Below are 14,056 nucleotides of genomic sequence, written 5' to 3'. Positions count from 1 at the left end.
TCAAGATCATGAAAATCATGCAAGTGATGACTACTAGATAGTGCTCATGTGTGGGACCTATTTCTACTGGCTAACAATGCTTTCTAGAAAACAAATTTACATCACACCCAGTTTGGCTAACCATGGTTATATCAATAAGTAGGGATGTGCATGTAACCAGGCGGGGGAAGTTAGAAGGCGGGGGGTGGGTTCCTGACTTTAAGGGCGGGGGAGGATGCATTCATCCTCCCTCTACTTTCCCCTCTTTAGCAAAGGCTCCGTCGGGGTGGCGGCATGCCTCCTTGCTGCCCCATTTCCTCTTTGGCCAGAAGTACCAGGAAGTACCTGGCGTGCACCGGAAACAGGGTGGCAGGAAAGTTTGCTAATCGAACACCGGCATGGGGAAAGCAGAGGGAGGGGTAAGTGCATCCTCCCTCCCTCTTAAAGTCACACACACACAAACACCCCACCTTCGAACTGGCCCAACAGCCGTTTGTTTGAATGAGTTTGGAGGCCTTTAAAAGGGCCTCCAAACAGGTTCATGCACATCCCTATCAATAAACAGAGGAGAAGCAATCTAAGTTGTAACTTATACCCTAGTTTACGTTGAAAGTGGTAAAAACACATACAGCACTCAGGCTCCCAATTACTCCTGCATAGTCCCTGCCTCGTGTCCCTTATTCCAGTAGTTGAATATCGGCAACCCTAACAGCGCTGCTCAGCCTCCCTGCAGCCTTCTGATATATGTGGGAGGACTGAGTGAGTTGTGTGGACTTGTTTGGTGCTGATTACTGAAAATGGATTTGTCAAAGGAAATTCAGGAAATCTGCCATTTGTAGATTCCTGCATGATTGCAAGTTTCTTTGCTGGCAATGAAAATTACATTGGAGTGCAGATTAGGGGAGTGAAGTTTGGGAGGTTAGTTTTAGAGCTGGTTCTATACCTTTTTTAAAAATCCCTCTCAAAAATATTGCCCTCTTATAGAGGAAAACATTTTTATATATTTCATTAAAAGTGTGTGGGGGGAGCAACTGTGCAAAGAAAGGGTGTGTGTGAACAATGCCTGTTTCCTGCTCTTTTTGCCTTTCACCCTAGTAGCAGCTGAGAATAATTTCTGTTAGGGCTGGTGAAATCTGCCTCCAGGGACTGAGAAATCTCTTGAAAATAAAGGGCAACCATTATTACACTTGAATTATTGAACTCGTGTCTCTTAAATAAATACCTTGGCTCCAAGGTGTGACAGTGACCTCTTCCTTCATTTTACCTCATAACTGCTAGGCCTCAGTGCTCCTATATGGCTTTTACAACCCTTCAGCCTGTACCTCATAAGCACAAGGGGCTGCTAATTTCCCTGTAAGAGCTAGAGGGACCAGGGCTTTTTAGCATGACAGGTGGACATCCAATAGGTGCGACTTTACTTACTATATAAGGATGATAAAATGAAACAGAATGAAGAGGCCACTGTCGTACAGAAGCAGCAACACTAACACTGCTAAGCATTTGAGGTGTATATGATAGAACCGGTCAATCTACTTCAAAAACAAGAGTTGAACCATTCAGATGTGACTGCCCTTCTCTTTATTGGGGGTGAGGGCAGGCAGAGGGGTAGATTTCACCAGGCCTGACAAAAATTCCAGAGATGTGCAGAACGTTTCAACATAAAAACATTTCAACTTGAAACAGTCCATTTCAAGTGTTTCAAGCTCGGAACAGTTCTAAATAAAGGGCCTGTTTTGAGCTTGGAATAAAACAACCCTATTTCGAGCAGAAACATTTCAGCATTTCGAGTGTCATTTTTGAGTACCAATTAGCTTTTACTTTGCTAATTGGTTTTCTGGCACTGGCTTCCAAATGGCTTGCGATCTCCTTGCTTCTTGGTTGGCTTGTTATCATACACATCAAGTGTTGTTATGGGCAACTGTGCACCCATTGGCAGGAAGGAGGGAGGATGGAGGAGAACCCCCAAAGGAGGGAGTTTTAAAATGTACACTCACTGGGAGGCGGAGAGAGCGCTTAAAGTGTGCCTCTCTTGAAGAGGATACATCATGATGGAAGGAAGGAAGGTTTGATTTTGCTGTTTTCTCAGCAAATGCTGCGCTATTACTGCTATGACTATCTGATTTTGCTGAATCTCAGATTGACAAAGGCAGAACTTGGGTGCCTTCCTTCCTTGAGTTGTGGTTTGTTTGTGAGATAGTGTTGTGGTAAGAAATAGACAGTGGCCTCTTTTCCCCCCTCACTCCCTCACTCCCTCTGTATAATATTTATTGGTGATTGTTGTGATGAGCTCCATGTCTGACCTTGAGACTTCATTCACTGCTTTGGTCTGGTCTGGTCTGGTCAGCAATCTGCATTGCAAGGTGTACTCAGTCACAATGTGACTGCTTTAGTTGATCTTATCGCTATGTTTGCTACTAAGTAAGGGTCGGGGTGGAGCCACCATTACATGAACAGGTTCAAAGAACCCGGGCTGCCACACTCAGGGGCCGTGGCTAGTGCCCTGGCCATGCCCCTGCATGCAGGGGGATGTGGTGCACTCGCAAACAGAGCCGCACACCCTGTTTTCAAGCACATTCCAGCCAGCGCTGCATTTGCAGCAATGCTGGGAACAGCTCTCCCTGCTTTAAAAGGCAGGGAGCCACATTCCGGGCCAGGCTCCTATTCAAATGCAAACTAGGGTGGACCTTACTTAGCAAAAGCAACAATGCATGCTTGCTACTCTAGGGGAAGAATGGCAGTTCAGTCCACAATCAGCAAAGCAAAACCAGTTTGTTGAGAAAGCAGCAAAGCAAGAGGTCTTGAGACAGTTCTTTAGTATCAAAGAACTACAAGGATTTATTTAAAGAAAAGGTTACAAACAAATGTGAAAAAGCCTGCAGCTTAATTTTAGCTGTAGCTCATGGCTGAAGAGAGACCAAAAGAAACAGCCATATCCGGAGAGACAAAATGGAGACTAACACTGGAAGAACAAAGAGGGGGAAAGTCCAGCACTTTTATCCATGACCCTAAGCCCCCACCCCACCCCCCAGTGGTCACTGAGACATTGCAGCTGAGAGCTGATGCTGCCAGGGTCCTAGCTCCAACACTATCTTCACACTGCTGCCCAGTCACGTTGTGGTTTGTCACCCTCTCCACAAAAGAGGAGTGACACAGGAAGGCAAATTACTACAAAACGTAACAACAAAATAAGAGTTCCCACTGTAACTCAGAGTCTAGAACACTGGCCTAGCAAACCTAGACACAAAACTCAACTCAGATATGAACCCAATTAGTCTCAGATTATTTTAATAGTTTTATAGCCAATTCAGATGAACACAGTCTGTCACACATGATAAGGCTGGGGACGTTTCCAGAGCATGCCTCCCCTGATGTAATCGGAAGATATCCCAACAAGCTATGGGTACATCCCTTAATTGTCTGAGGAAAGTGTTCGTCTGAATTGCCCCTCCATAGGAACTTCAAAGTTCTTGGTTTTGGAGCATGTATACAGGAGTGATTAAAATGAACACTCCCCTCATGTGATTAACGGATGTGATAAAAATCAGGAAGCCCTCTGTGGGTGTCAGGGTGAGTGCACCCTCAGCATGTCCCCAGTCTTTTTGCATGTGCTGAGCAGCTTTCATCTGAACTGGCCTTTAGGGATGTGCAAATCGATTTGTGGCCGAATTGATTTGACTCAAATCTGGGCAATTTGAGTGATTTGACCTTGAATCGAATCACCCTTGAGGATGCTTAGCAGATTCGAGGTCCAATCGAATCACCCTCGATTTGAGCTAGAATCTGTTCAGTGATTCAAGCCTCCATTTTGTCCCCACCAAGCTATCACTGACAGGAGTGAATTTTTAGGATTTTTAAATGTGTGGATTCTCGGTTGTACAATGACTTCTTCATAGAGAATCCCTATGAAGAAGTTATTTCACAACTGAGAATCCACACTATGTGGATTCATAGGATTCTCTATGAAGAAGTCATGTCACAACCAAGAATCCAGAACAGATAACATTTTCTAAAAATTAACCCCTTTGCCTGATTCCTTAGCGGTTTGGGTGGCAGTTGGCCTCCATGGGGCCCTGCCACCCAACTATCTTTGGCACCCCCTGTCCCTAAAAAAATCATCTTAATGTATTCAAATTGGAATCAAATCAAATTGAATTGACCCAGATTTGAGAGCAGCAGATTCGAGCTCAAATCGAATCAGGCTGATTCAATTCAAACTCCAATCGAATAGCAAAAATTGATTTGTGCACATCCCTACTGGCCTTAGAGTTATGCCCTTTTCTAGTCCAGAGTTAGCATGTCTCTGAATCCCTGTTGCAGGGGAGCAACAGCAGGAAAGGAGATATCCCTTTATCTCCTGCTTATTGGATTCCCAGAGGCATCTGATGGACCACTGTATGGCACTCTAGTGCTTCCAGGTATATGGGTTTGGCAGGCCTCTCTTGGGAGGATGTTCTACAACTGTGGTGCCACCACTCTGAAAGTCATGTTCAGTGTACATAAAAAATGCGTTGTGGGTATTCATCTGTGAAATACTAATCAATCGGTGTGTGTTTTTAAAAAATAAGGATGAATGACATGTAGCATTTCTTTTTAGCAAAATTGAGTTCAAACCCCCATCCCCACCCCCAATAGTGAATTCTGTTGTACAAAGGAGTGGGAAATGTAACACAAAAAAAGTCAGGGAATGTCAGATGAAATTGGCTCATCAAAATCAGATGATGATGATGATGTCTCAAAGATAAATAAAAAAGTACTTCTTCACACAATACATGGTTAATTTATGGAACCCACTGTCACAGGATGTAGTGATGACCACTACCTTGGATGACTTTTAAAGGATGGGGCCGTAACTCAGTGGTAGAGCACCTGTTTTGCATGCAGAAGGTCCCAGGTTCAATCCCTGACATCTCCAAATAGGACTGGGAAAGGGTCATGCCTGAAACCCTGGAGAGCTGCTGCCAGTCTGGATAGACAACACTGCACACGGTGGATCAGTGGCTTTAGGGAACTTCCTATGTACCTATGTATGTGTGAGAATTAAACAAATTAATGGAGGATAATTCATGTTCAAGGCAGTATGCCACTGAAAAGCAGTTGCTGAGTAGTAAGAGCAAGAGGGCTATTACCTTAAAGCTTTGCTACTGGGCTTCCTGGAGGCTTCTGGTTGGCCACTGTGGGCAACAGGATTCTGGATTAGGTGGTCTTTCGGTATGATCCAGCAGAACTCTTATGTTCTTCTGTTCATAATTAACATCAGCTTTGGGGATTTTCCATTCACATAATTTAAAGTGCAGAGAAATGACTTGACTAGCAAGCCAGAGGTTGCCGGTTCGAATCCCCGCTGGTATGTATCCCAGACTACGGGTAATACCTATATTGGGCAGCAGCGATATAGAAAGATGCTGAAAGGCATCATCTCACACTGTGCGGGAGGAGGCAATGGTAAACCCCTCCTGTATTCTACCAAAGACAACCACAGGGCTCTGTGGGCACCAAGAGTCAACACTGACTCAATGGCACACTTTACCTTTACCTATTTGTATTTTCCTATATATTTATATGTCTGTCACTCAATATGAAGCACAGAGCAAATGAGATGAACATGTTTCCCAAGATGCAGCGATAGGAAAGTTTTATCTGTTGAACATCTGCCTAATGTACCACCCACTATGAAAGGCAAATATCTTTTGTAAGGGGAACAGTGGTAATGTTATTAGAATAATATCCATTCCCCATTTTATTGTATATATCAGATCCACCCAAATCTCACAGTGTGGAGAAGAAATTGATAATCGAAATTGGAAAATATTTTACTTGCTTGTCGGGGGGTGGGGGTGGGTGGGAATCTGCATATTTTCAGAGATTTAGCCATAAAAGTTCAATCAGTATTGATGGGAAACAAAGAAAATGAACTTTGCCTGAACTCTCCCCCCCATGAGCCTTTTACGCTGCTTGATTATTATTATTTATCCCAATGTTTTTATTGCATTATGGAAGCAACAGGAGTATCCTCCTGCAGACAGTTTAATGGTGATCCATTTCCTCATTCTGAAAACCTTGTGGATAATGGTTTTCAGCTATTCAGTTCAGATCGTGTTGGGTTTATACTGATATTAAAAAATCCTGCATTTCCCCCATACTGTTTTAAGTCGCTGCATGCAGATGTTTCCTTCAGAGCCTTATTAGCTACAAATACATCTCAATGTATATTCAAGACATATCACATTTATTATCAATCACCTTGCATAAAGCAAAAGCCCATCCATCTGAGCTTGTGAAAATAGATGATTAAACGTTAGGTCAGTCCTTTCCTTAAGGTTCAGAATCTGAGGAACACCGGCCTGGAAGTTTGCGGAAAAATAAACAACAGTGCGAAACAACAGTGCGAGGCTCTAACCCCGAGGCATATATCAGCAAACTTGGGTGGGCTGGTGTCTGAGCTTGACGCCAGGGAAGAGAGAAGAAAGAGACAAGCTGGAAGAGGTGGGGTGGGGCAAGGGTGGAGTGTCAAAGGAAGCAGCCCGTTAGGATAAGAAGATGGTCACAGTAGTAGATGAAGGTCAAGACAGACAAGACTGAAGAAACAGGGATATAGAAATAACACAGGAAGCAGATTTAAGATAGACATTTAGAAGAATTTCCTAACTGGAAGAGCTGAACAGTTAGAACAATCAACAGTTAGAACAATTGTTCAACAGTGGAACAATCTATCTCATGCACTGGTAGGTTCACCTTCACTGGAGGTTGTCAAACAGAAACTGGCCATACATCTCTCAAGGAGGCATAGCAGTTTCCTGAACTGAGCAGGAGGTTGGAACTCCAAGGTCCCTTGATACTTAGGACCACCTTTACAACACAGACATGTCCTCTGCTCACTGAGCAAAGAGGTGCCTTTTAAAAGTGGTAATTCTCTTTATTTAGCAGTGGGAGAGCAACTGGCCCTATCCATCCCTGGCACAGCATTCCTTCAGTGGCTGTTGCTAGTGTCTATCTTATGTTTCTTTTTTAGATTGTGAGCCCTTTGGGGACAGGGAGCCATTTTAATTATGCATTTATATCTATGTAAGCTGCTTAGGGAACTTTTGTTGCAAAGCGGTATGTAAATATTTGCTCTATTCATCATATGTGTATCTTTTCATCTCTGAAGTGTTAGAGCAATAGAAGGGGAACTCTCTCCCACTGTATCCTCAAACCAGTGCAGGCTAGTCAATGTGGGTTGTCCATGTGGGCTGGTCACTCAACCCTGTGTGTGTGTTGGGGGGAAATCAAACTTCTCTTAGGACACGAAAACCCCTAGGGCCAGCCCTGAAGGTGTGACAAACATCCCTGGGCCCTGAGGGAAGGTGGACCCCTTGTACGAAGAGTGTATGATATTATTTGCATAAGAGAGGGGCGAGAATGAGAATGTTTTGTTTTTCACCATGCCCTTACCATTCTTCTGGAGCAAAGGCACTCTGGAGAAGAAGATGGGGTTGTGGGGCAAGGGCATGTCTCTCCAGTTATTGTCCCAGGTCCCACATCAACCTTGCTATACCCCTGATTAATAGTAGTTCTGTTCAGTTTTATTTTGGTCTCTCAGTAATACAAAGTAGAAAGAAAAAAACGTTAAGCATTAATAAACAATCCATCCAAAAGTATAACCATTCGATATAATAATAATAATAATAATAATAATAATAATAATAATAATAATAATTTGATTTCTATACCGCCCTTCCAAAAATGGCTCAGGGCGGTTTACAAAGAGAAATAACAAATAAGATGGCTCCCTGTCCCCAAAGGGCTCACATTCTAAAAAGAAACATAAGACACACACCAGCAACAGTCACTGGAAGTACTGTGCTGGGGGTGGACAGGGCCAGTTACTCTCCCCCTGCTAAATAAAGAGACTCACCATGGTAAAAGGTGCCTCTTTGCTCAGTTAGCAGGGGTATTATAGTCTGTCTGATTCCATTAACCGCCACACAAAATTTGGCTTCAATATATGTAACATCAGAATCATGGTCAGCAAGCAGAAAGCAAACAAAAAAACTCATCTGAACAGCCTGGAAAATTCCCTAATAAAGGAGCTATAAGAGAAGTACAAAAATCTCAACAGAAAGTACTGTATAATGATGGGCATTCTCATTCCTCATAAGGCATCCGCTTAAACCTGCCCTCCAGAAGTGCTGAAAGAGAACATTAAAACGTGCCAATTTGCTGTTGGACCAAACTTGTGGTTGTACCGTTAGACAATGAGGGAGTGAAAGGGATTATTGAGGATAATATGGAGGTTGCAGAGAAGCTAAATGAGTTCTTTGCGTTCGTCTTCACGGCAGAGGATGCTGAGCATATACCTGTTCCTGAACCAGGCTTTTCGGGGATGGAGGCTAAAGAACTGAGCCAAATAGAAGTGACAAGAGATGATGTTCTAAACTGACTGGAAAAACTAAAAACTAACAAATCACCAGAGCCAGATGGCATCCATCCAAGAGTCCTCAAAGAACACAAATGTGAAACTGCCAACCTCCTTGCTAAAATATACAACTTATCCCTGCAATCAGGCTCTGTACTGGAGGACTGGAAAGTAGCTAATGTTACAATGATTTTCAAAAAGGGATCCAGGTGTGATCTGGGAAATTACAGGCCAGTTAGCTTAGTGTCCGTTCCAGGCAAATTGATGGAAATCATCCTCAAGGATAAAATTGTAAAGCACATAGAAGAACAGGCCCTGCTGGGAGAGAACCAGCATGGCTTCTGCAAAGGTAAACCTTGTCTCACAAAGCATTTGGTGTTCTTTGAGAGTGTCGACGAGTGTGTGGATCAAGGTGATCCTGTTGACATAGTATACCTGGAATTCCAAAAAGCTTTCAACAAAGTTCCTCATCATAGACTCCTGAAGAAACTTAGCAGTCATGGGATAAGGGGACAAGTACATGTGTGAATTGCTAACTGTTTGAAAGACAAGAAACAGAGGGTATGTATAAATGGAGAGTTTTCACAATGGAAGGAAGTAAGAAGTGGGGTCCCCCAGGGATCTGTACTGGGACTGGTACTTGTAAATTTATTCATAAATGGTCTAGAAGTTGGGGTAAGCAGCGAGGTGGCCAAATTTGCAGATGATACCAAACTCTTTTGGGTACTGAAATCCAAAACGGATTGTGACGAGCTCCAAAAGGATCTTTCTAAACTGGGGGGAGTGGGCGACAAAATGGCAAATGCGGTTCAATGCTGGTAACTGTAAAGTGATACACATTGGGACAAAAAAACCCCAGCTTCAAGTATACGCTGATGGGATCTAAGCTGTCCGTGACTGACCAGGAGAGGGATCTTGGGGTTGTGGTGGACAGCTCGTTGAAAGTGTCGACTCAATGTGCGGCAGCTGTTAATAAAGACCAATTCCATGCTAGGGATCATTAGGAATGGGACTGAAAATAAAACTGCTAATATTATAATGCCCTTATACAAAACTATGGTGTGGCCATATCTGGAGTACTGCATACAATTCTGGTCACCAAATTAAAAAAAAAAGGAGATTGTAGAACTGGAAAAGGTGCAGAAGAGGGCAACCAAGATGATCAGGGGCCTAGAGCACCTTTCTTATGAGGCAAGGCTACAACACCTGGGGCTATGTAGTTTAGAAAAAAGATTCTGCCTTAGCTGCGGTGATCAATTGTTGCCAGGCAGCGTTCACTGTGCTATTATTTATTTATTTATTTAGCAATAATTTATACTGTTTTTTCCTGCACTAATAAAATTTGGGGAGGCATTAAGGCTGGATTTTCTCTATATTCCCCAAAAGCTCTAATTAAGGTTCTCTTTGCATTGTAACAATCTGAGTCAAACCAACATTTAGAGCAATATGGCTTAAGCCGCTGTTTCTTTACAGATGTACCAGATAATAGATATTGAGATGCTTGTGTAAACTTGCCATACTGTAACAGAATGTCCACCTCTGACTCAGATGTCAAAAGTAAGGAATGAATTTGCAGGAGCCTCTTTGACAATGTAAAAATGTTCTGGTTCATCTGATCGGACCACCTTATTTGGGAAGGTCTAACCTCTACTACAGTGTTCTCTCTAAGTTTTTTCATCTGTTTGTGGAATTAGATTTGTTCTGGGTGGCAGTGTCAAGGCAGTTTGTGCACATATGCGTTCAGGGTGGGGCCTTCCTGATTCAACCAGAGCGGGATCTAAAATTTATTTATTTATTTATGTATTTAATTCATCAAACTTATATACGGTCCAAACCTTCGTCTCTGGGCGATTGACATAAAACAACCGCTCAAAGTTAAAAATTAACTGAGCAGACATCAAAAATTGTGTGAGTGCACGCACATGTGCACATGTTAGAGGAAACACTGCTCTGCTACTGTATTAGGTTTATAAACCGGGTCTGAAAACAGTTGGCTGCTAATGGGGCTCAAGTACATAACAGTTGGAAAATTTTCACTGTCTGGACATGAAACAATTTTAAATTTCTCAAAAAAACCCCAAAACCCTATCAGATCATCATGAGATATTACTATATAATCAATTGTACTTGTATGGCCCCCACCCCAGAAAGTAAATTTTGCAGGAAAATCATATTTTGTAGTGCCATTTAACAGAGATCTAAATTATTAAGAATTTGTGCCATGCAAAAGCCTGCTTGAATTACAAATGACATCCTTAAAGTGGCAAGAATATAAGAAGGGCATTTCTTTTTGCTCAGGTGAATGACACTGAAATTTCATGAACAAGGCATTATAATTAACAGCCATCCTTGCACTCCAATCACACATGATGATTAAAAACGCCTAAAGATGGGAAGCTAAAAGGTTGGAGATATAATTACTGCATTTCTGTCTTAGCTCTCCGATCTGGAGCTTAGTACTTACAAATAAACATTAAGCAGCAACAAATTATGGTGCTTGGATTTAACTAAAACTGTAAGTGCATACTGCTCAAAAGACTAACCCAGAATTTGTTGCTCACAGAGAAGTAGGAGTAAGTATACCCAAATTACTTTTTAGTCTTCCCCTCCCACCAACCGGAGTAGCGTCTAACGAAAAAGATGTATAACCATCCACTGACAGCTCATCGGAAACTTGCAAACTTTATCAAACTTCGAAACTTATTTTATAAAGGCAGGGTCACTTGGTCTACATTTCCAGCCCATAGTATTCCAGGACATCAGCACCCATAAAATGTCTATCAGCTGGGCAGGGAGTGGATTCTAAATTGTGCTGATCCTCTAAGGGCTCCAAAATTAAGGCTGGAGAGTCATTCTTCTTAAGCCCTTCAGGGGCTATCATGGCCTCCTTTGCTGATACTGTGACTGCCCCTCTCTTAAGCTAACCAAACCAGAAGCTGAAGATGGAAACAAAGGCTGGTCCATTGGGTTGGGTCCATACATAGGATTAGCCAGCAGGGGGCAGTGCATCAGGGAGGGGCTAGCAAGGCTTGATGGAACGCAGGGACAAAAAGTGAGGATGGGTCCCCCTCCCCACCGCCTTCTATCTCAGAAAGGCAGGAGGGGGAGAGCAAAGATTAGGCTTCCGCTCAGCTGGTGGCCCTACTCTTCTTCAGCAGCCCAGAAACAGTTGTCCTTCCCCCGCCCCCAATCAATTCCTGCTACACCCCTGATGTCAGGTATCTCAGGACCCACAGGAACAAAACTAAGCCCTGTGGCATAGAATCCTTCCCATGAAACACAGCTCCACATTCATGAACTTTGGTCCACTCAGAGGCAATAGAACATTAATAGGAAGACAAATTTGCTCTAGACCAGGGTTCTCAGTCTGGGTCTGAGAACCAGGGTCCCCAGCTGGCCAAAGGCTGGAGATGATGGGAGTTGTAGTTTGAGAGCCACGTTTGAGAGCCCCTGCTCTGAATTACTCTGAATAATAAGTGGGTGGCATATAACACCACTCATACTGTACTGCTTTTGCTTTCAGTGCTGTCAGCACCGTTTTCTTTTGAATAGATCCTTCTGCATTACTTAACAGAACAGGAATTCCCCATTGGCAAAGACTTGGCCAAATCTAATATTATCGGAAAGAAGATTTACACAAGGACATGTTATTCAGGCAATCTAATCGTATTAATTTTGGAACATGCACTGGATCTGGAGCCTGGAAAAAGCAAACGATGCATTGAGGATCAAATGCTGAACGTGTTGTAAAATCTGTTATTTCTTCTTTTTCTTTTTTCTGGCTCCTCTGAGCCACTTCTTAATGTGAAATTGGTATTCTTTACAAGGGTAACAGATGCAGTGAACTTTGGTTTCCGCCCTTTTATTGGTTTTAGAGGTACCTCTGCAGTTTGCCCAAAGAGAAATTCAGCATGACATTTTAACTTTCTCCTGATGAGAACATGCCATGGAATTTCAGTGGGGGCCCAATGAAATTCACCAGAGTTCCAGAGAATTAGGACATGAGCAGCTGTTAGAATCTGCTGAGTGTTATTTATTTTATTACTTCCATTTAACAAACAAAACACATACCTTTCTCCAAGGAATTCCAGGCAGCATACATGATTTCCCTCCTTTCCCCCACAACCACCCTGTAAGGCGGGTTAGCCTAAGAGAGAGTGTCTGGCATAAGTCACCCAGTGACCTTTGTGGCTGAGTGGAGAATTGACCCCTGGCTTCTCTAGTCTCAGACTGATATGCCAACTGCTACACTGCACGAAAAGCATTGACGAAAAAACATTGATGCTTTTGAACTTTGGTGTTGGAGAAGACTTTTGAGGATACCATGGACAGCCAGGAAAACAAACCAATGGATCATAGAACAAAAAAATCCAGAATTTTCACTTGAGGCTCAAATGACCAGGCTCAAACTATCCTACTCCGGACACATGATACAAAGACCCAGCTCCCTTGAGAAGACTATAATGCTGGGGAAAGTTGAAGGAAAGAGAAGAAGATGGCGACCAGCAGCAAGGTGAATGGACTTGATTACGACAGCAATGAATGCACCACTGAGAGACCTTAAAGGCCAAGTTGAAGAGAAAGAATCTATCTATGTGATCGCTAAGAGTCGACACCTTCTTGACGGCACCTAATCAATCAATCACATTGCCCTGGAACACTGATATTTCTTTCAAAATCCATTGAATTTCTTGGAAGGTGAATTATGCTGAGGAATTTCGCAGTTTGCTTTCACTCATCTCTTGTTTTCCAGTAAGTACCTGAGCCCCAGTGCTAAATGCATTGGTTTACATGTTACATAGCATACTCTGGGCATTCTGAGCTGCCCATACTGCTGCAGGCTTCTAAGGAATCACCAGTGAATCTGTGCAAGTTTGTAAATACTCCAAGTAGCACATCTGCACCTAAGGAGTGCTATTTATCACCTGAAGTGCAGGTGTAGTACTCTAAGTTTTTGCAGTCCTGCACAGAACCTCAGACAGTTCCTTAGGAGCCCACAGCAGTGTGCACACAGTATGCTCAGAACGCCCACAGTCTGCTGTGGGACATGTAGGTCACTGGGAAAGAGGAATGAGAAAGACCTGTAAGAAAGTCCTGTAGGACGTTATGACATTTGAAACAACTTTCTGTACATAAATATTTACAGGCATCGACATACTGGATATCTATATTGAATATTTTTATCCTGCAAAGGATCTAGAATCTATATTGCATAAAAGTGATATTGAATTAAAAATAAATTGAGTTTTGCCACAAAGTGATTTTATAAGGGGAACGTTATTGTGAAATATTTTGTATTAGTACCTATACCACGTATAAAGAAATACGAGTTGCTCATACACCAATGGATAATGCCAACATTGTTCTTCTTGTGTATCTCAAGTACCTAGAAGTTATATGATGAATAACTCAGCGATAGATAGAGAAATGCCGACAAAGAGAGGGGGATAGAATGGGAAGAAGGGTGAGGTGTAAAGAAGTGGGTGTGTGTGGGGAGAGAATTTCAGTTCTTTGTCACTCAGGATACCTCTACCAGGGGCATAGCTGTAAAATATCACATGGGTTCAAAGAACCCGCCATGCCGTGAATTGGGGAGCTGGGGAACATTCAGCAGAGCCACCAAGCTCCCCGGCTGGAGCTCCCTGGCCTCCGCAGCTGGCTCTTCCTTCCGTCGATCGGTCT

Source organism: Hemicordylus capensis, chromosome 3 (assembly GCF_027244095.1).
Source record: "Hemicordylus capensis ecotype Gifberg chromosome 3, rHemCap1.1.pri, whole genome shotgun sequence".
NCBI classification, from domain to species: Eukaryota; Metazoa; Chordata; class Lepidosauria; order Squamata; family Cordylidae; genus Hemicordylus; species Hemicordylus capensis.
This window is presented reverse-complemented; position numbering follows the sequence as displayed.